The sequence below is a fragment of the Rhineura floridana genome, chromosome 5 (assembly GCF_030035675.1).
Source record: "Rhineura floridana isolate rRhiFlo1 chromosome 5, rRhiFlo1.hap2, whole genome shotgun sequence".
In the NCBI taxonomy this organism is placed as follows: Eukaryota; Metazoa; Chordata; class Lepidosauria; order Squamata; family Rhineuridae; genus Rhineura; species Rhineura floridana.
Genome location: NC_084484.1, coordinates 97,169,864 through 97,194,191, shown reverse-complemented (window position 1 = coordinate 97,194,191; position 24,328 = coordinate 97,169,864). Strand labels below are relative to the sequence as shown.

General features: G+C 45.1%; 1 protein-coding gene across 1 annotated transcript in view; it reads right to left on the bottom strand.

Annotated features, from left to right (window-relative positions):
• DSCAM (DS cell adhesion molecule) overlaps positions 1 to 24,328 on the bottom strand; it is a 602,142-nt gene that overhangs the window by 182,900 nt on the left and 394,914 nt on the right. The gene's annotated exons all lie outside the window — the stretch shown is intronic.

Sequence of the window (24,328 nt, the reverse complement as noted above, 5' to 3'; positions counted from 1 at the left end):
CGATAATGGACTGGATGAGAGCTAACAAACTGAGGCTCAATCCAGACAAGACTGAGATGCTGTTGGTGGGAGGTTTCTCTGATCAGATGGTGGATATCCACCCTGTTCTGGATGGGGTTACACTCCCCCTGAAGGAGCAGGTTCGTAGTCTGGGAGTACTCTTAGATCCTTCCCTGTCACTTGAGGCTCAAGTAGCCTCGGTGGCACGGAATGCATTCTACCACCTTTGGTTGGTGGCCCAGCTACGCCCCTATCTGGACAGGGAGGACCTCACCTCAGTTGTCCATGCTCTGGTAACCTCTCGATTGGATTACTGCAATGCGCTCTACGTAGGGCTGCCTTTGAAGACAGTTCGGAAGCTACAGCTTGTGCAGAACGTGGCGGCCAGACTGATAATGAGGACCAGGCGGTCTGAACATATAACACCTGTTCTGGCCCGCTTGCACTGGCTACCAATATGCTTCCGGGCCAGATTCAAAGTGCTGGTTTTAACCTATAAAGCCTTATACGGCACAGGACCACAATACCTGCTGGAACGCCTCTCCCGATATGAACCTGCCCGTACACTACGTTCAACATTGAAGGCCCTCCTCTGAGTTCCGACTCATAGGGAGGCTCGGAGGATGGTAACAAGAACTAGGGCCTTCTCAGTGGCGGCCCCTGAACTGTGGAATAGTCTTCCCGATGAGGTATGCTTGGCGCCAACGTTGTTATCTTTTCGGCGCCAAGTCAAAACCTTCCTCTATTCTTAGGCATTTTAGTCTTTTAGTTCTTAAATATGTTTAAATTGATTCAGATTTGTGGATTTTTATTTATATGTTTTTGTATTGAATTATAGGATTTTATTGTGTATATTTATACTTCTCTGTTGTACACCGCCCAGAGAGCTATGCTAGTCAGGCGGTATAGAAATTCAATAAATAAATAAAAGCCTGTGCTGGTCGCTTCAGCGCAGATTGACACAGCACCACACGGGGCTGTTTGCCCGCATTCCCTGCCCGAGCCAAGAGCAGCCACCTGTGGGGGGCTGTTTGCTTCCCTCAGGGGCAGCATTCCTGCTGCCGAGCCGCATAACGGTCTGGGCTGAACCCTGCAGTGAACAAGCCCAAGGGTTATGGGGGGATTTGCCCGGCGATTACAAGCTCTGATCCCTTGCACTGCCCACAATCCCCTTGGATGGTCAGGGGCACCTGGAGACACCCCCCTGGCTGGCGCTGCTCCAGAGTGGTGAGTGACAAGGAACTCCATTACAGCCACTACTACCAAACCATCAGGAAATTCAAACTTTCGCGCTCGTACGTTCAAGCACATGCGCCTTGTTGTGCTTTGTTGCAAAGGGGGAGAGGAGCATACGTCATATTTTTGCAGACCAATTGGCTGATAGGGGGGAGTTTTATGGGCAGAGCTGGGAAAAAGCGAGAAGAAGTACGGGTCCTCTCACTGTGTGTGTGGGCGCAAAAAAAGTGGGTTTTTTTATTGGGAAAGAGCGAACAAACAGGCAAAGTGAGGACTGTCAGATGATGAACCGGATATGGAAAACATGGATTATCCCGCTCCGTTTGGATGAGCCCTAAGGCTGCAATCCAGTACACACTTACCTGGGAGTAAGTCCCATTGAACTCAATGGAGCTTACTTTTGAGTAGACATGGATTGCAGCCTAAAACACTGAAAATGCCTGAATATGCAAGGAGGTTTTTACCTGGTGCCGGAATGCTAAAAATGTTTGCAATTCTGAAAGGGGAGCATTCTATAGATGGTGTGCCACTGCAAAGGCGGCTAATTCTCACATCACCACGTAACACACCTCGCTCAACAATGGTATGCAAAAAAATTATCTTAGCGGGGGGAGGGTTGGAAAAAATTACAGCCACTGGGGTAGAAGTATAAATCAGAGGATTGTATTTAATGCTATTCCTAACCAGAGTAGACCCACTAAAGTTAACAGCATTAATTTCAATGTGTCTACTCTGAGTAAGACTTAGTTGAATACAACCCAGTGTCAGGACTATGGTTTCATCTATAGGCTATAGATTGTGTTGCAGAAAAAGAGGCAAGTAGAGACCTGGCAAAGGAGACAAAATGAGACTTCATGGGTAATTAACTAAAACACACAGAGGTGAGATGTGAAGAACCACACAAGGACTGCTTTCACACTGCACTTTATTCCATTATTCTGACAATTTCTTACCTGGTAATTTGCACATTATATTTGATCTTTCACACAGCGTACAAGCTAGCTCCGGAATTCTAGTGGAATGTAGTGCAAGTTTAGCACAAATTTCCATGATAAATGATACCAGAAATAATCTGTTGCAAAAGGCTGGGAACCCAGAAAATTGCGGGAGTTTTTTGCTAGTTGTAGCCACTCTCGTGACAGGCATTCCAGCATGCAGTGCATTCCCACCCTTTAATTGTGAGGGTTTTTTTGTCCTGATGAAAATTTTACCGGTATTCTGGCATCGGCACAGATAGCAGCAGCATTTCCCACCCACACCTCTGTGTCAATATAACTAAAACAATTTAAAAAGTCAGATGCTAAAGGGAGAGGGCTTGCATGGCAATGGGACGAGATCTTAGACCTCCTACACAGTGGGGAACAGTGCGCAGGTGTATAATGGGTGAGGGATGGGAACAAGCCATGTGAAAGACAGTTGAGCGAAATGCAGGTATATTGGCTGAAAAGCTGTTGTTCCTTAACGCAAAAAGTACTGCAGTCTGACAGAGATTTTAGAAATTGGGACAGAAGTGCTATCTTTTTAATCCATTAAACTAACACAATCAGTCCCATGTGCGAAAGCAGCCTTGTTCTACTGCATGTCCCAGGGGCCTTTGTGCTTGTACCCCATCATCAGCAACGCCCTTGGCCCACATATCACAGAGCAGATTGCTTTTGAAACCAAACAGACTTTCAAAAGCGGTTTACAGCGCAGTGGTCTGATGTTCAAAACAAACGTTTTAAAATTCCCCTGGACACACCCTAGGCCTTGGCTGTAGCCATTAGCAGATAGCATGGTAGAATGGCACTGCTCAAGTGACTTCCCAACAGCTGAGTGGCTTCTGCTTACTGAGAAGGGGAGGGGCAAGGGGGTGAGGAGGTTGGTGCGGTGCAACATCTATGCCTAACATTGTTTCCAAATTGCGTGAAGTATTGGTTTCCCTCTGTTCAGCACTGGTTAGCCTCATCTTGAATACTGCGTCCAGTTTTGGACACCACACTTTAAGAAGGATGCATACAAACTGGAAAGGGTTCGGAGAAGGGCAATGAGGATGATCAGGGGACTGGAAACAAAGCCGTATGAGGAGAGACTGAAATAACTGGGCATGTTAGCCCAGGGGAGATATGATAGCACTCTTCAAGTACATGAAAGGTTGCTACGCAGAGGAGGACCAGGATCTCTTCTCGATCATCTCAGAGTAAAGGACACGGAATAATGGGCTCAAGTTGCAGGAAGCCAGATTTCAACTGAACATCAGGAAAAACTTCCTAACTGTTAGAGCAGTATGACAATGGAACCAATTCCCTAGGGAGGTGGTGAGCTCTATGCTTCTATGATTGTACAGATAAGTAACTTCAGCAGAACATCAGAGTCTAGATGCTGGGTAATCTTAATCCTTATAAAGAGCCTGGAATTCATATGATCCAGCATGTTCTAAAGTGTAATTTCTTACAGTTATGTAACAAATTTGCTTTAATTATAAGTATTACTGAAACATGTGTTTCCATGCTAGAACTGGTCTTATATGTTGCTAAGCTTTCATAAGAAAAGCTTGGCAGCTCAGCTGGCGCCTTGTGATATGATTGAATGTGTCAGGGTAAAGACTACGAACATTTAGAGTTCATATCTTATTCACTTAGAAGCAGTTTCAGGTCACATTATAGGAAAAAGAGGTGATTTATTTTATGTAACAATGATGAATTTTAATCAAAAGACATATTCAAAATAAAGTCGAGGGTTTTTTTCTCCTGAATTCACTATAGGCAAGTATTTCCCTTGTCCTGAGTTTTTTTTTGCAAGAACCCTTTTCATGTGTGTACATTACAAGTTGCTCTCTTCATATAACACACCAGAGACCCACAGCAACTTAGATTTCTCATTCTCTCTCTACTCTTTGACAGGGCTGTGAAATGAATGTGACTTGATTCCTCATCATCATGTGTGCACAATTTTCTACTTTGCCTAACTGAGCCTTCTAACAACCGATGGAAAGAAAATGGAATGGGGGAGGCTGACAACTCAGTTCCCTGCAGCGACTTTATCATAAATGCTTGAGGAGATTCATGAGAAATGGCATTAGTTCAGAAAACTACTCGGCAAGCTCAGTAATGAGTTGACTAATACCCCAAAAGCCCTGTTCACAAAAAAGTCATTCACAATTCTTTCATTAGTAATATACAATTTGTGAAGAAACCAGGATCTTCCCCTAGGAGAATTTCAGCCTTCATTAGAAATCATGGTGCATTTTTGTAGGATCCTTCACAATTTAACCATGGATTTAATTGTGAGGACATGAATATTTTTAAAAGAATCAGCCACATAAACACAGTTGCTAAGAGAAAAGTGTTTGCTGGGGAACATTTTTCAGTCTGGGAGCCATATTCACACATAGGCTACCTTCAGGGGACTGCATGCAAGTGGTGAGTGGGAGTCAGAGCAATGGATGTTACTCTTAACTGTACTGTAGGCTATATTCCAGCCATATAAAAGTCAGAATATCTCTCTCTTTCTCTCTCTCTCAGTAAATATATGTACAAACACACATACTCCTCTATTTACCATTCAGACAAGCAAGTGGCATTATCACAGTTCAAAGACACATTACAGGAAAAGCACTCAAAGAGGTTGTGGAACAAAAATGGTGAGGAATTTGGCCCAGAGAGTGGTGAGGGACACCCTTGCCTGTAAACTGCAATCAGTTCTGGGCAAAATCTTTAAAAAGTTAGAGACCATTCCTTTTCAGTGCAGAATTCACATTTTAGAGCACCAAATAGGTCCTGGACCTATTTTCCTGAATTTGGCAAGTTTTATCCACTCTGGAGAGGCTAGTATGCCTGCAAATTTCATCCACTTCTGTGAAAAGAAAAAAGTATGGGTGTTTTTTGTTTTTTTTTAAATACCAATAGTGACTGGGGCTATGGGGGAACAAAGCAGATTTGGACCTCTGAGCCAGATCAGGCAACCTCTATATTGGTCTGAGTTGAATTGGGCTGCTTCACAAAGTGCTGAATTGGGCTCTAAATCAAATCTTGTGGTCAGTCTACACCCCTTATAGGCAGGCAGGAACATTATTTTCAGTGCAGTGGTTTTCCTGCAGGGCAGCGGCTACAGTTTTGGTGAGGTCAAAAAGGAATTACGTAATCTCCCCTAACGTTTTGTGGACAACTGGTCTGAAAATTGCAGACATCAGAGAGGTGCCCCTCAGTAAGAAATCATCAAGTTGCAGATAAACGGGTATAAAGGCGTGTGTGATAGGCACCTTTAACTGATGTTGTGGTGGGAAGAAACAAAGGGGATTCACTTTCTGGGTGAAAGGCTGTTGGAAGTTTTAGATTTTGGAATTATGTGAAGTAAAATGTGCAAATGTTCCTCCCAGGGGAATACAAGCAGATGCTAACTTATTGACGGGTTTAAATGAGGCAGAAATAAACTAAGAAAGTACAACTACAACCAAAACAAGTGCTACTGAGCAAAGCATTTTGGGGCTTTAGTGTTTTTCATTCGCTGCCTATAAGGATACTGTTAAGCACATGGGTGTACAGCAGCATAGTTCTGATCTTTATCGACTCTGGAGGGGCTCTGGAGTTGGAATGGAAGACAACAGCACTTGTAGTCAGTTACCTGAACCAGTGGGGAGTGATAGACAGGACAAATGGTCCCTGTGTTCCTCTCACCGTCTTGTAACTTTGCTTATCTGTTTGTTTTTTGAGCCTCTCTTCTTCTCAGACCACATCTCTCCTTTATTCTCCCTCCATGTATAAGGACGTGCCATCCTGAACTCCCACTCAGAGAGAGGGCTATGTATACCGGAAGCAAATAAAACTTTATATTTCTTTCTCACCTACCCGTGGTCTTAACAGAATGATTTGTTGCAACTGCTGTGCAACTCTGCTGACTTCCAATAACCCCCCAAACTCCTATGAAATATGATCTGCTCATGCATACTGTAAGTAATGGAGATCTGGTTGAGGGGTAGAACTTGCACAACCTGTTTGAGTAACAAGGAATAATAGATGCTGCTTCAGATGTTATTCATTCAAGGATTCGTCTTGGATCAACAATCTCACTTAACATATACCACCACATCCGTGGTAAGTACATGTAATACTAATTAATCCAGAATCGCTATTGCCTCCCCCACTGCAATACACTCAAAAGAGTTAAAAATCCTCCTCATTGTGCTTCGATAGAAAACAATCCATATGCACACTTCCAACACACCTTTAACAATTCTAATTATGAATGTGACAGGTTAAATAATATTCAGACTCAATTAGTCACTGCAGCGAGAGCCAGTGTGGTGTAGTGGTTAAGATGGTGGACTACGATCTGGGAGACCAGGGTTCGAATCCCCACAGCCATGAAGCTCACTGGGTGACCTTGCCTCTCAGCCTCAGAGGGAGACAATGGTAAACCCCCTCTGAATACCGCTTACCATGAAAACCCTGTTCATAGGGTCGCCATAAGTTGGGATCGACTTGAAGGCAGTCCTTTTCCATTTTCCAGTCACTGCAACATTAAGGGAATCCAGTCCGTGTTTTATGTGTCCCAGTTCACCAGTCTGTAGCAGTTCCAGGTTTTACACAAAGCACAGGAGCTCTAGAGACTAGGCCCTGAGGCAGTTGAAAAGATCCATTTCTGGTGGGCTGTTCTTATGCCTAATGTGTGTAAGAGCTTATTCTAAATAAAGTGGTTTGTCACCATCCTTTGTGCAAAGAGCACATCCTGTAGTCACATTAAGGGATCTTGAGAAGGAAGTCATTAGCAGGGAATTTTAGTGATCAACTTACTCTCTCATGGCTCCAAACCTGTGCTGGGTTATGGCTAAACATTCTCATACAATTGCAAAAGATAGATCTTTGGGTGGATGGATGGATGATGGAGATAGATAGAAAGATACTAGGAATATGTATTCTATAAATCTTGTGGACATTTAGGGTGTAGAGCCAGCCCCAAACTGCCATTTTGTGAGGCAGCGTGCACCAACACATACAATGTAAAATCTGACATAATTTTAATGTGCCTGCATACCTTTATTTTAGTGTGCTCTCAGTGTGCTACCCATCTTCTTTTTGTATCATATGATACATGAGTAAAACCAATACTCCATAGCACATATGACTGAAAATAATGTGTCTGGTCTTTCCCACACCTTTTCCTCTGCCTGCATAAGAACATAAGAAGAGCCTGCTGGATCAGGCCAGTGGCCCATCTAGTCCAGCATCCTGTTCTCACAGTGGCCAACCAGGTGCCTGGGGGAAGCCCGCAAGCAGGACCCGAGTGCAAGAACACTCTCCCCTCCTGAGGCTTCCGGCAACTGGTTTTCAGAAGCATGCTGCCTCTGACTAGGGTGGCACAGCACAGCCATCACGGCTAGTAGCCATTGATAGCCCTGTCCTGCATGAATTTGTCTAATCTTCTTTTAAAGCCATCCAAGCTGGTGGCCATTACTGCATCTTGTGGGAGCAAATTCCATTTGCAAAACAAATTACTCCAATACTATCATTTCCAACCAAAGAAACGCAGAAAATAAATGCCAAAATAGAGCATATTTGTGGTTTTTCTTAACTTGTTCAGTTTTTGAAGGAAAAAAACGGAGTCCTGTGTTACCTGAGAGATGAGCACATTTATTACGGCACAATCTTTTGCAGACTAGAGCCCACTTCATCAGATGAAAGATTTGCTGCCATAGATTAATTCAGCTATCTCTTTGGAAATAAATGCAGGGAGAGTTTTGTCAAAGTCTTTATTAGAAATTGAAAGAAGATTTTTGAGAAATGGCAGAGGCCTGATGGAGTGAAAAATAGATGGGCACAGTAATACTAAGAGGGGCCAGACAGGTGTATAGCAGCCGACATCCCTCCAACCCCGCATTCACAGCTCTGCCAGCTAGTCAGTCAGGGTGGATGGTTGTGGTGGGCTTTTCCCTCTCTCTCTTTTCCCTTTTTTTCCTGCACCAGCTCTAGCCTGCTCCACGAGCTAGAGGGAGCCCCAGCTGACGAAGCGTCAAGGCCCCAGCTGACAAAGCGTCAAGGCGAGTTAAGCAGCAGAGCGAAAAGAGGGTAAGTAGCTCCCATTTATTCCATTATTTAATTGAAGTAAAACAGCTCAGAGCAATAAGTAATAAGGGCAGCCCAAGGTCACCCTGAGCTAGGAGCCAAATCCTGAAAGAACCTATATCTTAGGAGACAGATCCTAGGAGAAGGAAGCCCATAGAAAGCTAGTTTTCAACACCACCCTAGCAGGAAAGCATCAGGGGACACTGTAAACAAGGCTAAATTCCAGTCGGAGAGAAGGGGGAAAAGGAAACTCCACCGACACATACAGGGAGAGAGTCAGCTCAGTCCTTGCTAAAAAGGGCAGCTTCAGCCTTCCTGAAACACAACCACAAGCTCTGTTTCCCTAGGTTAAAGAAAGGTCAGGCTGTTCTAGGCGGGAAAACAACAAACACAAAAGACTTGCCTGGAAGGCGCAGCCCCTTGATTAGATTAAAAGCAGCCAAAAGCTTAAACAGCCCCGCCCCTCGCTCAGGAAGGAAGGAAGCCTGAGAGAATACTAAAGAGTTAAGCCCCAGCTGATAGCCATCAGCCTCAAGTAACACATCATTGGCTGGCAGCAGTAGCTGGGAGGAACCAGCCACACATATAAAGTCAGAGCACCCTAGCGAGGGAGCCTGCTCCACGAGCTAGAGGGAGCCCTAGCTGACGAAGTGTCAAGGCCCCAGCTGACAAAGCGTCAAGGCGAGTTAAGCAGCAGAGCGAGTTCGGCAGCAGGGCGAGGAGGCCAGGCCCCCCCACTCTGCCCGTCTATTCCCTGACCTCAACTAAACCGCAGTCTCCAACCCATTGACGTAATAAACCTTAAACAAAACTATGCAGGTAAGAAGCCAGCAGGGGTGTGGGGGCTTTCCAGTGTTTTGCACCACCTGCAGCATGTACGACTATCTGCCTGTTGGACAGAAGTCGTGGGTGTGCTCTCGGTGCAATGAGCTCCTGGCTCTCCGGGAACGACTTCATTTCCTGGAGGCCAAGGTGGCGGACCTGGAAAAGCTGAGAGAGGCAGAGAGGTGTGTGGAGGAGGCCTTCAGGGACGTTATAGCTGTGTCCCACTCCAACAATGATAGCTCTCCTGCTATCATGGACAACGATGGTCTCGGGGAAGGAGAGCATCCAGCTGAGGAAGAGGGAAATGATCCCTTAGAAGGGACCCATTCCTTGGGGGATGAGCAGCTATCCTCTCGTGCCGAGGATATATCTCCAGGGGCTGGAGGGATCCTTGTAGTGGGTGATTCGATCATTAGGAACATAGACAGTGGGGTGTGTGATGGGCGTGTAGACCGCAAGGTGTTTTGCCTGCCTGGTGCGAAGGTTGCGGATATCGCCCGTCGTTTAGATAGTTTGGTAGACAGTGCTGGGAAGGAGTCAGTGGTCGTGGTGCACGTTGGCACCAACGACATGGGGAAATGCAGCCGTGAGCAAAATTTAGGTTGCTAGGTAGGATGCTGAAAGCCAGGACCTCCAAGGTGGCTTTCTCTGAAATGCTACCGGTTCCATGCGCAGGACCAGCCAGACAGGCCCAGCTTCGCAGTCTCAATGCGTGGATGAGACGATGGTGTCGGGTGGAAGGGTTCGGATTTGTTAGGCACTGGGGAACTTTTTGGGACAAGCCGGGCCTGTACAAAAGGGACGGGCTCCACTTGAACCAGAATGGAACCAGACTGCTGGCACTTAAAATTAAAAAGGTGGCAGAGCAGCTTTTAAACTGACTGAGGGGGGAAACCCGACAGGAGCTGAGAAAGGTCCGGTTCGGAATAAACCTCCCCCCTGGGATAAAAACCAAAGAAATGATGAAATTTTAAAAGGGGTAGGCCTAGAAGTAGGCATTGTGAGAGCAGGGGCACAGGATATAAATTCAGAAGAGCAAAATTACCACAGGCCTAACCACAAGTGCCAAAGACACTTGAAGAGAGACACTGCTTACAAGTGCCTGTACGCTAATGCTAGGAGCCTGCGAACCAAGATGGGAGAACTGGAGTGCTTGGTCTTAGAGAAGAGCATTGATATAGTGAGCATAACCGAGACCTGGTGGAATGGAGAAAACCAGTGGGATACGGTTATCCCTGGATATAAACTATATTGGAAGGACAGGGAAGGACGTATTGGTGGCGGAGTCGCTCTATACGTGAAAGAAGGCATTGAATCCAGCAAGCTCGAAACCCCAAAAGAGGCAGACTCCTCCACAGAATCGTTGTGGGTGGTGATACCGTGCCCCAGGAGGGACTTAATACTGGGAACAATCTATCGTCCCCCTGATCAAAACGCTCAGGGAGACCTTGAGATGAGATATGAAATTGAGGAAGCATCCAAACTAGGAAATGTGGTAGTAATGGGTGACTTCAACTACCCGGACATAGACTGGCTGCATATGTGTTCCAGTCATGACAAAGAAGCAAAGTTTCTAGATATTCTAAATGACTATTCCCTAGATCAGTTGGTCATGGAACCGACCAGAGGGACGGCAACCCTGGACTTAATCCTCAGTGGGGACCGGGACCTGGTGCGAGATGTAAGTGTTGTTGAACCGATTGGGAGCAGTGACCACAGTGCTATTAAATTAAACATACATGTAACTGGCCAATTGCCAAGAAAATCCAAGACGGTCACATTTGACTTCAAAAGAGGAAACTTCACAAAAATGAGGGGATTGGTAAAAAGAAAGCTGAAAAACAAAGTCCAGAGAGTCACATCACTCGAAAATGCTTGGAAGTCGTTTAAAAACACTATATTAGAAGCTCAACTGGAGTGCATACTGCAGATCAGAAAAGGTACCGCCAGGGCCAAGAAGATGCCAGCATGGTTAACAAGCAAAGTCAAGGAACCTCTTAGAGGCAAAAAGTCTTCCTTCAGAAAATGGAAGTCTGGTCCAAATGAAGAAAATAAAAAAGAACACAAACTCTGGCAAAAGAAATGCAAGAAGACAATAAGGGATGCTAAAAAAGAATTTGAGGAGCACATTGCTAAGAACATAAAAACCAACAACAAAAAATTCTATAAATACATTCAAAGCAGGAGACCATCTAGGGAGACAATTGGACCCTTGGATGATAAGGGAGTCAAAGGTGTCCTAAAGAACGATAAGGAGATTGCAGAGAAGCTAAATGAATTCTTTGCATCTGTCTTCACAGTGGAAGATATAGGGCAGATCCCTGAGCCTGAACTAACATTTGCAGGAAGGGATTCTGAGGAACTAAGACAAATAGTGGTAACGAGAGAGGAAGTTCTAAGCTTAATGGACAATATAAAAACTGACAAATCACCGGGCCCGGATGGCATCCACCCGAGTGTTCTCAAAGAACTCAAAGGTGAAATTGCTGATCTGCTAACTAAAATATGTAACTTGTCCCTCGGGTCCTCCTCCGTGCCTGAGGACTGGAAAGTGGCAAATGTAACGCCAATCTTCAAAAAGGGATCCAGAGGGGATCCCGGAAATTACAGGCCAGTTAGCTTAACTTCTGTCCCTGGAAAACTGGTAGAAAGTATTATTAAAGCTAGATTAACGAAGCACATAGAAGAACAAGCCTTGCTGAAGCAGAGCCAGCATGGCTTCTGCAAGGGAAAGTCCTGTCTCAGTAACCTATTAGAATTTTTTGAGAGTGTCAACAAGCATATAGATAGAGGTGATCCAGTGGACATAGTGTACTTAGACTTTCAAAAAGCGTTTGACAAGGTACCTCACCAAAGACTTCTGAGGAAGCTTAGCAGTCATGGAATAAGAGGAGAGGTCCTCTTGTGGATAAGGAATTGGTTAAGAAGCAGAAAGCAGAGAGTAGGAATAAACGGACAGTTCTCCCAATGGAGGGCTGTAGAAAGTGGAGTCCCTCAAGGATCGGTATTGGGACCTGTACTTTTCAACTTGTTCATTAATGACCTAGAATTAGGAGTGAGCAGTGAAGTGGCCAAGTTTGCTGACGACACTAAATTGTTCAGGGTTGTTAAAACAAAAAGGGATTGCGAAGAGCTCCAAAAAGATCTCTCCAAACTGAGTGAATGGGCGGAAAAATGGCAAATGCAATTCAATATAAACAAGTGTAAAATTATGCATATTGGAGCAAAAAATCTTAATTTCACATATACGCTCATGGGGTCTGAACTGGCAGTGACCGACCAGGAGAGAGACCTCGGGTTGTAGTGGACAGCACGATGAAAATGTCGACCCAGTGTGCGGCAGCTGTGAAAAAGGCAAATTCCATGCTAGCAATAATTAGGAAAGGTATTGAAAATAAAACAGCCGATATCATAATGCCGTTGTATAAATCTATGGTGCGGCTGCATTTGGAATACTGTGTACAGTTCTGGTTGCCTCATCTCAAAAACGATATTATTGAGTTGGAAAAGGTTCAGAAGAGGGCAACCAGAATGATCAAGGGGATGGAGCGACTCCCTTACGAGGAAAGGGTGCAGCATTTGGGGCTTTTTAGTTGAGAGAAAAGGCGGGTCAGAGGAGACATGATAGAAGTGTATAAAATTATGCATGTCATTGAGAAAGTGGATAGAGAAAAGTTCTTCTCCCCCTCTCATAATACTAGAACTCGTGGACATTCAAAGAAGCTGAATGTTGGAAGATTCAGGACAGACAAAAGGAAGTACTTCTTTACTCAGCGCATAGTTAAACTATGGAATTTGCTCCCACAAGATGCAGTAATGGCCACCAGCTTGGACGGCTTTAAAAGAAGATTAGACAAATTCATGGAGGACAGGGCTATCAATGGCTACTAGTCATGATGGCTGTGCTGTGCCACCCTAGTCAGAGGCAGCATGCTTCTGAAAACCAGTTGCCGGAAGCCTCAGGAGGGGAGAGTGTTCTTGCACTCAGGTCCTGCTTGCGGGCTTCCCCCAGGCACCTGGTTGGCCACTGTGAGAACAGGATGCTGGACTAGATGGGCCACTGGCCTGATCCAGCAGGCTCTTCTTATGTTCTTATGTTCTTAGGCTGACATGGTAAATGGACTCGGATCAGGCCCCCTCTCCAAGGAATGAACAGGTGTAGGATCTAGCCGATCCGTGACTGGTCCTGCTGCACCCTTGCCCAGTCCTGTTTCAGGTCCTTACTCTGGCTACTGCTGACGGGAACACTGCTGGCAAAACATTTCCTCTGCTATGTTTTCTGTGGCTCCAGCAGGAGTCACTGTGGTGGTGTTTGCACTCCCCATCAGAGAGGGTGGCCAAGGCCAGTGGATGGGGACATCCTAAAAATCCTAACTCCATCTCTATCCAGCAGCACAAACTGGGAGTTAGGATTGCAGCCTAAAACATATTTTCCTCCAGCAGCTTTTAGCCCTGATGACGCCCTATTTCAGAGTAGGCCTAATGTTTCTTTTCTTTAGCAACTGTGATAGGATAGGCTATATATTTTCGGAAATGCATCTGATATGTAAAATATCTTTAAAGGAAGACATGTTATTTCTATGCCAGAAAACATCACTGAATAAATATATTTCTTTTCAGTATTGTTTAATAATAAGAAAATTAGCCCTGTTTTCAAGTGATTGTGCTACGGAAAGAAATCAAATATACCATTGCTTTTGGGTTGGAGAAAATTATAGCTATCCATCTAAGGGACACAACACACTGAAAAAGTCTGGAGGCTCATTTTCTCTGCTGCTAACTGGCACATTATCTAAAATCTATGAAGCCCTCCATTTGTTTGTTTGTTTGCTTGTTTAAAAAAAGATGTTTTACATTAATGGGAGGAAGTCTTTATAAAACAAAGTCAGGGATCAGCAAGTAAAAATAGAAGTGTGATACATGCAAAGCTAGGAATGAGTCATTGGATCCAATAATGTTTAATACGTTAAGTGGGCATATTGTTTGTCCTAGTGTAGTCTCTCTGGAAGCAACAGAGCTATAACAATATAAAGCTATCAGGTAATTGTACCATCATTTAGCATAGGTCATGAACTTCCTAAGTTGAGTGGACAACCCTGTCTTACGTGTCCTCAGTCCCTTCTGCAGCACAGCAGTTTGCGCTGTGTGGCAGCCAATGCTTGGAATGAACTCATTTGCTTTAATGAAGTTTGCCAAAGTAGTTCAAGCATCTCTGCCCTGAAAGTAGTTCCTATAATTGCCAGGTGAAGTGAAAGTGAATTTTCATTTGAGAGTAGAACTTTGAACGATTTCTAGTTCATCTCCAAGTTCATTTTCTGACGTGTTTTTTAGACTTTTTAGACTCTTTAGACTTTTGGGGCCTTAGTTTGGTTTTACACGTGCTGAACGTGAACTAGAGCTAGTTCCTTCTTTTCACCTCTGGTGTCAGCTAATATGGCATTCTACAGTTGGCAAGTAGAGAAGAGCAGAACTTTTAAAAACATTTGTAAGGCAGTTACAATAAACAAAGAGAAAAAGAGGACCAAACTGCTACCAGATGGTGCCATCAGGCTGATCCAAGCCAGTGAATTAATGTTAAGATGCTTTATACTCCATTATGCTGGTTAAAAACACCCAATTCCCTTTGGTAGTCTATTTAATATTCTGACACATGGTTAGTGACTTGGCCTATTAAATTACACCTATTTATAATTACAGAAGCTCTTTTATATAGGGTAGTTATTATCCAGAAAAAGCTGCTTATCTAAAAAGGATTGCATCATAACAAGAGAAGATTATAATTTGTTTTAAGTTCCCCTTGTGCCCTCCAAGCTTTCGCCATTAACATATCACTAGTATAGTTGAGTTTTTAATAACAGACCACATGCAGTATTACAACATAAAGACAGCACTTAGCGAGAAAATGGGAAGGGCTGGAGGAACAAGCACATTGTGCGCCATTCACTGGACAACAATCTACTTTCATACTGTCAAAACAGTCCTTTTGCAGGAGGAAGTCACTGCTTTCCTCTGCGCATTTCCAAATATTCCCCAAATTTGGGCAGAAGTAGTTTGTGGTAGATTGTGCTGCCAAACCTATTAAGTGTCGAGGATAATGCAATCAGAAAATCTTCAAGAACAAACTGTCCTATGGCAAGATCTCTCCCTTTCCCATAGACAGTGTACCCCAGGTGTGAGGAATGCTTTTCCGTTCTAGGGGTACATTCCCTTCTAGGGGCTACATCATGCCAGTGGTGCATGGGGCCAGAGGCATAAGTAGGCAGAGCATAAAATGTATGTTTTATCTTGATACAGTAGGGTAGTTTCTATGGACACCCACACACCCCTCTCTATCATCCATCCAGGCAAGCAAGAATCATAGAATAGTAGAGTTGGAAGGGGCCTATAAGGTCATCAAGTCCAACCCCCTGCTCAATGCAGGAATCCAAATCAAAGCATTCCTGACAGATAGCTGTCCAGCTGCCTCTTGAATGCCTCCAGTGTCGGAGAGCCAACTACCTCTGTAGGTAATTGGTTTCATTGTCGTATGGCTCTAACAGTTAGGAAGTTTTTCCTGATGTACAGTTGAAATCTGACTTCCTGCAACTTGAGCCCATTATTCCGTGTCCTGCACTCTGGGATGATCGAGAAGAGATCCCGACCCTCCTGTGAGTGACAACCTTTCATGTACTTGAAGAGTGCTATCATATCTCCCCTCAGTCTTCTCTTCTCCAGGCTAAACATGCCCAGTTCTTTCAGTCTCTTCTCATAGGACTTTGTTTCCAGTCCCCTGATCATCCTTGTTGCCCTTCTCTGAACCTGTTCCAGTTTGTCTGCATCCTTCTTAAAGTGCGGAGACCAGAACTGGATGCAGTATTGAAGATGAGGCCTAACCAATGCTGAATAGAGGGGAACTAACACTTCACACGATTTGGAAACGATACTTCTGTTAATGCAGCCTAATATAGCATTTGCCTTTTTTGCAGCCACATCGCACTGTTGCCTAATATTCAGCTTGTGATCAACGACAATTCCAAGATCCTTCTCACATGTCATATCGCTGAGCCAAGTGAAGCATTATCAGAGTTTGAAGACACATTCCAGCCAGGCAAAAAAACTCAAGGAGAGTGCAAAGAAGGGAAAGTGAGGGATGTGGCCTGAAGGAAGTGGTTTGGCTTGGAAAGAGCCCTGCTGCTCTGGGCTCTCACTGGGAGGAAGGGTGGGATATACATTTAATAAGTAAGTAAGTAAGTAAGTAAGTAAGTAAGTAAGTAAGTAAGTAAGTAAGTAAGTAAGTAAGTAAGTAAGTAAGTAAGTAAGAGTCCTGGGGACCAGATAGAGAGGACTGGAGAGGAACATTTGGCTCCTGAGCCTGAAGGTCCCTACCCTCAATATACCTAGTCATCCAGACCACAGTGTGACAAATGCAGAGCACACATTAGGAAATAGCACAATCCTATACATGTCATGGGGCCTACTCCCAGGTATAGGATTATAATCTAAGAAAGATATACATAGAACTACATCATTTTTAACCTGCTGAGTGTGTCTACAGTAAGAAATCCCAAACTGAATATAAAGGGGGGAATGGGCAGAGAGCAGTTATCCTAAGTCTGGTGCCAACATGAAAGCAGATTGGGCGCTCTTGCTAGCGGGTGTTAAAATGTCAACCCAGACTAGTATTCATATGATTGCCTGTCCCAAAGCCATTGCAGGCATTATGATAGGGATGATTTAAGAAAATGTATACCAAAGTACCTTGTTCATCTAGCTGATTCAGATCTGACAATAAATGTTCTAGTGGCAGAAATTTAAAACGTTTGAATATTGCTATTTTGCATATTTATTACGTGGTATATGACATTTATATCTACGCTTTTCCCCCAAGGAGCAAAAGGTGGCATACATGGTCCTCTCTTCACAATTTTTAACATCACAACAACTCTGTGAGATAGGTTAGGCTGAGGGTTGGTGACTGGGGCAATGTCAGCCAGTGAACTTTATAACCTTGGTGAGAATTGAGTCTCACTAGTCTAAATAACTTAATAACTATAGGCCGGTAGCAAATGTTCCATTCCTGGGCAAGGTCCTTGAACGAGTGGTTGCGGGCCAGCTCCAGACACTCTTGGATGAGACCGATTATCTGGATCCATTTCAGTCGGGTTTCAGGCCTGGTTTCGGCATGGAAACAGCCTTGGGCGCCTTGTATGATGACCTCTGTCAGGAGAGAGACAGGGGGAGTGTGACTCTGTTGATTCTCCTTGATCTCTCAGCGGCTTTCAATACCATCGACCCTGGTATCCTTCTGGGGAGACTGGCTGAGTTGGGAGTGGGAGGTACTGCATTGCAGTGGTTCCGCTCCTACTTGGCAAGTCGCCTCCAGAAAGTGGTGCTTGGGGAACATTGCTTGGCACCCTGGACTCTCCAGTATGGGGTTCTGCAGGGGTCAGTTCTGTCCCCCATGCTGTTCAACATCTACATGAAACCATTGGGTGCGGTCATCCGGAGCTTTGGAGTGCATTGCCATCAGTATGCTGATGACATGCAGCTATTTCTCCTTTTCATCTTCTTCAGGTGAGGCTGTCAATGTGCTGAACCAGTGCCTGGCTGCGACAATGGACTGGATGAGGGCTAATAAACTGAGGCTCAATCCAGACAAGACTGAGATGCTGCTAGTGGGTGGTTCTTCTGACCAGATGGTGGATGTCCAACCTGTCCTGGATAGGGTTGCACTCCCCCTGAAGGAGCAGGTTTGTAGCTTGGGGGTTCTCCTAGAACCATCTCTGTCACTTGAGGCTCAGGTAGCCTCGGTGGCACGGAGTGCCTTCTACCAACTTCGATTGGTGGCCCAACTACGTCCCTATCTGGACAGGGATAACCTGGCTTCAGCTGTCCATGCTCTGGTAACCTCTAAATTAGATTACTGCAATGCACTCTACGTGTGGCTGCCTTTGAAGACGGTTCGGAAACTGCAGCTTGTGCAAAATGCAGCGGCCAGATTGGTAACAGGGACCAGACAGTCCGAACATATAAAACTGATTCTGGCCCGCTTGCACTGGCTGCCTTTATGTTTCCGAGCTCGATTCAAGGTGCTGGTATTGACCTATAAAGCCTTACATGGCTTGGGTCTGCTCCACAAGCTAGAGGGAGCCCCAGCTGATGAAGCGTCAAGGCCCCAGCTGACAAAGCGTCAAGGCGAGTTAAGCAGCAGAGTGAAAAGAGGGTAAGTAGCTCCCATTTATTCCATTATTTAATTGAAGTAAAACAGCTCAGAGCAATAAGTAATAAGGGCAGCCTAAGGTCACCCTGAGCTAGGAGCCAAATCCTGAAAGAACCTATATCTTAGGAGACAGATCCTAGGAGAAGGAAGCCCATAGAAAGCTAGTTTTCAACACCACCCTAGCAGGAAAGCATCAGGGGACACTGTAAACAAGGCTAAATTCCAGTCGGAGAGAAGGGGGAAAAGGAAACTCCACCGACACATACAGGGAGAGAGTCAGCTCAGTCCTTGCTAAAAAGGGCAGCTTCAGCCTTCCTGAAACACAACCACAAGCTCTGTTTCCCTAGGTTAAAGAAAGGTCAGGCTGTTCTAGGTGGGAAAACAACAAACACAAAAGACTTGCCTGGAAGGCGCAGCCCCTTGATTAGATTAAAAGCAGCCAAAAGCTTAAACAGCCCCGCCCCTCGCTGAGGAAGGAAGCCTGTCTTCCTGCCTTCAAAGGAAGGAAGCCTGAGATAATCCTAAAGAGTTAAGCCCCAGCTGATAGTCATCAGCCTCAAGTAACACATCATTGGCTGGCAGCAGTAGCTGGGAGGAACCAGCCACACATATAAAGTCAGAGCACCCTAGCGAGGGAGCCTGCTCCACGAGCTAGAGGGAGCCCCAGATAACAAAGCATCAAGGCGAGTTAAGCAGCAGAGCGAGTTCGGCAGCAGGGCGAGGAGGCCAGGCCCCCCCACTCTGCCCGTCTATTCCCTGACCTCAACTAAACCGCAGTCTCCAACCCATTGACGTAATAAACCTTAAACAAAACTATGCAGGTAAGAAGCCAGCAGGGGTGTGGGGGCTTTCCAGTGTTTTGCACCACCTGCAGCATGTACGACTAACTGCCTGTTGGACAGAAGTCGTGGGTGTGCTCTCGGTGCAATGAGCTCCTGGCTCTCCGGGAACGACTTCATTTCCTGGAGGCCAAGGTGGCGGACCTGGAAAAGCTGAGAGAGGCAGAGAGGTGTGTGGAGGAGGCCTTCAGGGACGTTATAGCTGTGTCCCACTCCAACAATGATAGCTCTCCTGCTATCATGGACAACGATGGTCTCGGGGAAGGAGAGCATCCAGCTGAGGAAGAGGGAAATGATCCCTTAGAAGGGACCCATTCCTTGGGGGATGAGCAGCTATCCTCTCGTGCCGAGGATATATCTCCAGGGGCTGGAGGGATCCTTGTAGTGGGTGATTCGATCATTAGGAACATAGACAGTGGGGTGTGTGATGGGCGTGTAGACCGCAAGGTGTTTTGCCTGCCTGGTGCGAAGGTTGCGGATATCGCCCGTCGTTTAGATAGTTTGGTAGACAGTGCTGGGAAGGAGTCAGTGGTCGTGGTGCACGTTGGCACCAACGACATGGGGAAATGCAGCCGTGAGGTCCTGGAAGCAAAATTTAGGTTGCTAGGTAGGATGCTGAAAGCCAGGACCTCCAAGGTGGCTTTCTCTGAAATGCTACCGGTTCCATGCGCAGGACCAGCCAGACAGGCCCAGCTTCGCAGTCTCAATGCGTGGATGAGACGATGGTGTCGGGTGGAAGGGTTTGGATTTGTTAGGCACTGGGGAACTTTTTGGGACAAGCCGGGCCTGTACAAAAGGGACGGGCTCCACTTGAACCAGAATGGAACCAGACTGCTGGCACTTAAAATTAAAAAGGTGGCAGAGCAGCTTTTAAACTGACTGAGGGGGGAAACCCGACAGGAGCTGAGAAAGGTCCGGTTCGGAATAAACCTCCCCCCTGGGATAAAAACCAAAGAAATGATGAAATTTTAAAAGGGGTAGGCCTAGAAGTAGGCATTGTGAGAGCAGGGGCACAGGATATAAATTCAGAAGAGCAAAATTACCACAGGCCTAACCACAAGTGCCAAAGACACTTGAAGAGAGACACTGCTTACAAGTGCCTGTATGCTAATGCTAGGAGCCTGCGAACCAAGATGGGAGAACTGGAGTGCTTGGTCTTAGAGGAGAGCATTGATATAGTGAGCATAACCGAGACCTGGTGGAATGGAGAAAACCAGTGGGATACGGTTATCCCTGGATATAAACTATATCGGAAGGACAGGGAAGGACGTATTGGTGGCGGAGTCGCTCTATACGTGAAAGAAGGCATTGAATCCAGCAAGCTCGAAACCCCAAAAGAGGCAGACTCCTCCACAGAATCGTTGTGGGTGGTGATACCATGCCCCAGGAGGGACTTAATACTGGGAAAGATCTATTGTCCCCCTGATCAAAATGCTCAGGGAGACCTGGAGATGAGATATGAAATTGAGGAAGCATCCAAACTAGGAAATGTGGTAGTAATGGGTGACTTCAACTACCCGGACATAGACTGGCTGCATATGTGTTCCAGTCATGACAAAGAAGCAAAGTTTCTAGATATTCTAAATGACTATTCCCTAGACCAGTTGGTCATGGAACCGACCAGAGGGACGGCAACCCTGGACTTAATCCTCAGTGGGGACCGGGACCTGGTGCGAGATGTAAGTGTTGTTGAACCAATTGGGAGCAGTGACCACAGTGCTATTAAATTAAACATACATGTAACTGGCCAATTGCCAAGAAAATCCAACACGGTCACATTTGACTTCAAAAGAGGAAACTTCACAAAAATGAGGGGATTGGTAAAAAGAAAGCTGAAAAACAAAGTCCAGAGAGTCACATCACTCGAAAATGCTTGGAAGTTGTTTAAAAACACTATATTAGAAGCTCAACTGGAGTGCATACCGCAGATCAGAAAAGGTACCGCCAGGGCCAAGAAGATGCCAGCATGGTTAACGAGCAAAGTCAAGGAAGCTCTTAGAGGCAAAAAGTCTTCCTTCAGAAAATGGAAGTCTTGTCCGAATGAAGAAAATAAAAAAGAACACAAACTCTGGCAAAAGAAATGCAAGAAGACAATAAGGGATGCTAAAAAAGAATTTGAGGAGCACATTGCTAAGAACATAAAAACCAACAACAAAAAATTCTATAAATACATTCAAAGCAGGAGACCATCTAGGGAGACAATTGGACCCTTGGATGATAAGGGAGTCAAAGGTGTCCTAAAGAACGATAAGGAGATTGCAGAGAAGCTAAATGAATTCTTTGCATCTGTCTTCACAGTGGAAGATATAGGGCAGATCCCTGAACCTGAACTAACATTTGCAGGAAGGGATTCTGAGGAACTGAGACAAATAGTGGTAACGAGAGAGGAAGTTCTAAGCTTAATGGACAATATAAAAACTGACAAATCACCGGGCCCGGATGGCATCCACCCGAGAGTTCTCAAAGAACTCAAAGGTGAAATTGCTGATCTGCTAACTAAAATATGTAACTTGTCCCTTGGGTCCTCCTCCGTGCCTGAGGACTGGAAAGTGGCAAATGTAACGCCAATCTTCAAAAAGGGATCCAGAGGGGATCCCGGAAATTACAGGCCAGTTAGCTTAACTTCTGTCCCTGGAAAACTGGTAGAAAGTATTATTAAAGCTAGATTAACGAAGCACATAGAAGAACAAGTCTTGCTGAAGCAGAGCCAGCATGGCTTCTGCAAGGGAAAGTCCTGTCTCAGTAACCTATTAGAATTCTTTGAGAGTGTCAACAAGCATATAGATAGAGGGGATCCAGTGGACATAGTGTACTTAGACTTTCAAAAAGCGTTTGACAAGGTACCTCACCAAAGACTTCTGAGGAAGCTTAGCAGTCATGGAATAAGAGGAGAGGTCCTCTTGTGGATAAGAAATTGTTTAAGAAGCAGAAAGCAGAGAGTAGGAATCAACGGACAGTTCTCCCAATGGAGGGCTGTAGAAAGTGGAGTCCCTCAAGGATCGGTATTGGGACCTGTACTTTTCAACTTGTTCATTAATGACCTAGAATTAGGAGTGAGCAGTGAAGTGGCCAAGTTTGCTGATGACACTCAATTGTTCAGGGTTGTTAAAACAAAAAGGGATTGTGAAGAGCTCCAAAAAGACCTCTCCAAACTGAGTGAATGGGCAGAAAAATGGCAAATGTAATTCAATATAAACAAGTGTAAAATTATGCATATTGGAGCAAAAAATCTTAATTTCACATATACGCTCATGGGGTCTGAACTGGCGGTGACCGACCAGGAGAGAGACCTCGGGGTTGTAGTGGACAGCACGATGAAAATGTCGACCCAGTGTGCGGCAGCTGTGAAAAAGGCAAATTCCATGCTAGCGATAATTAGGAAAGGTATTGAAAATAAAACAGCCGATATCATAATGCCATTGTATAAATCTATGGTGCGGCCGCATTTGGAATACTGTGTACAGTTCTGGTCGCCTCATCTCAAAAAGGATATTATAGAGTTGGAAAAGGTTCAGAAGAGGGCAACCAGAATGATCAAGGGGATGGAGCGACTCCTTTACGAGGAAAGGTTGCAGCATTTGGGGCTTTTTAGTTTAGAGAAAAGGCGGGTCAGAGGAGACATGATAGAAGTGTATAAAATTATGCATGACATTGAGAAAGTGGATAGAGAAAAGTTCTTCTCCCTCTCTCATAATACTAGAACTCGTGGACATTCAAAGAAGCTGAATGTTGGAAGATTCAGGACAGACAAAAGGAAGTACTTCTTTACTCAGCGCATAGTTAAACTATGAAATTTGGTCCCACAAGATGCAGTAATGGCCACCAGCTTGGACGGCTTTAAAAGAAGATTAGACAAATTCATGGAGGACAGGGCTATCAATGGCTACTAGCCATGATGGCTGTGCTCTGCCACCATAGTCAGAGGCAGCATGCTTCTGAAAATCAGTTGCCGGAAGCCTCAGGAGGAGAGAGTGTTCTTGCACTCGGGTCCTGCTTGCGGGCTTCCCCCAGGCACCTGGTTGGCCACTGTGAGAACAGGATGCTGGACTAGATGGGCCACTGGCCTGATCCAGCAGGCTCTTCTTATGTTCTTATGGGACCACAGTACCTGATGGAACGCCTCTCCCGATACGAACCCACCTGTACACTACATTCCAGATCAAAGGCCCTCCTCCGGGTGCCTACTCCGAGGGAAGTTGGGAGTCTGGCAACAAGGGAGAGGGCCTTCTCAGTGGTGCCCCCCAAATTATGGAATGATATGTGTGACAAGGTGCGCCTGGCGCCAACACTGTTATCTTTCCGGCGCCAGGTCAAGACTTTCCTCTTCTCCCAGGCATTTTAGCATGTGTTCTATATTGTTTAAAATTTTTAAATTGTGTTTTAAATTGTTTTTAAAAGATGTATTTTAAACTGTATTTGTTTTTAGTTATTGTAAACCGCCCAGAGAGCTTCGGCTATGGGGCAGTATACAAGTTTAATAAATAAATAAATAAATATCCAAATATCTTACCACTATATGCCACATTGGCTCTCTCTATATTCTATGTTCTGTCGAGGCGTTCCTTCCTTTCTGGTGCAAGGACAGAAGGCAACAGAACTTACTAAGGGCTGCCAATTATGCTCTTCTGATGGCTTCAACATGAGATAGGGTGGGGCGGGTGGTAGAGAGAAATCAAAGGGAAGAAGGGTTCTAATTGTTCACCAAGCACAAGTTGTTCAACTAACAGATGGGATGGAATGGCTTCTTCCCACTCAATCCATATGCGGCAACAGCTTTTAAGTAGATAATTATGTTCGATAATAATACAGATACATCTCTAAAGTGTGTGGGCAAATGTTTGCCCAAAGATTTCAACTCAGATGGAAAAATACACACTTTTTTGTATGGCCTGAAGATCTTCCCACATGTTTGAGGGGGGCAGGGAAGTACCAACATCTACACGAAAATAGTTTAAACTGAGCTGGTCTTTGCTACAGATTCATAACGATTCATTCATTTGTTCTCACGTAATACAAGTGACCCATTACCGTTTTCATGTCAGTCACAAAGTCTTCTGAAAATGGCTCAGGTGGGCAGCTATATGTGGTAGGGAACAAAAGAATGATGCACCTTACACACTGTAATTCTGCACTGCCCTTCTACATTCACTGTGCTAGGCTGTGGTCAGCCAAGAGAATCAGCAGAAAGT